This window comes from Trachymyrmex cornetzi, unplaced genomic scaffold, assembly GCF_001594075.2.
Source record: "Trachymyrmex cornetzi isolate Tcor2-1 unplaced genomic scaffold, Tcor1.1 scaffold378, whole genome shotgun sequence".
In the NCBI taxonomy this organism is placed as follows: Eukaryota; Metazoa; Arthropoda; class Insecta; order Hymenoptera; family Formicidae; genus Trachymyrmex; species Trachymyrmex cornetzi.
In genome coordinates, this window is record NW_017298512.1 from 53,323 (window position 1) to 53,630 (window position 308).

Consider the following 308-nt stretch of genomic DNA (forward strand, 5'->3'; position numbering starts at 1 on the left):
TTATCCACTAAACCGAGTAAATCATCCCAGCTCTGTTACAATCAGTCACGAACTTGTCCATTCCTGTTTTCCTCCTGTGCTTCCAGACAAAAAAATCGGCCACACAGCATTAAATAATAAAAAAAAATGCGATAAAGGAAGACTCTCTTCGTTGTGTCTAAGCAGGACGCCGAGATGCGAAAGAAACAAAGGACCATAAATCATACCCGCATTCCTCTTTGAAGAGGAAGCCTGAACCTTTCTCCCTTTTTTCCCCCTGGCAAAAACCTGTCTCGGGGTCCTATTGTCTCCACCTCCATCATTTTCTC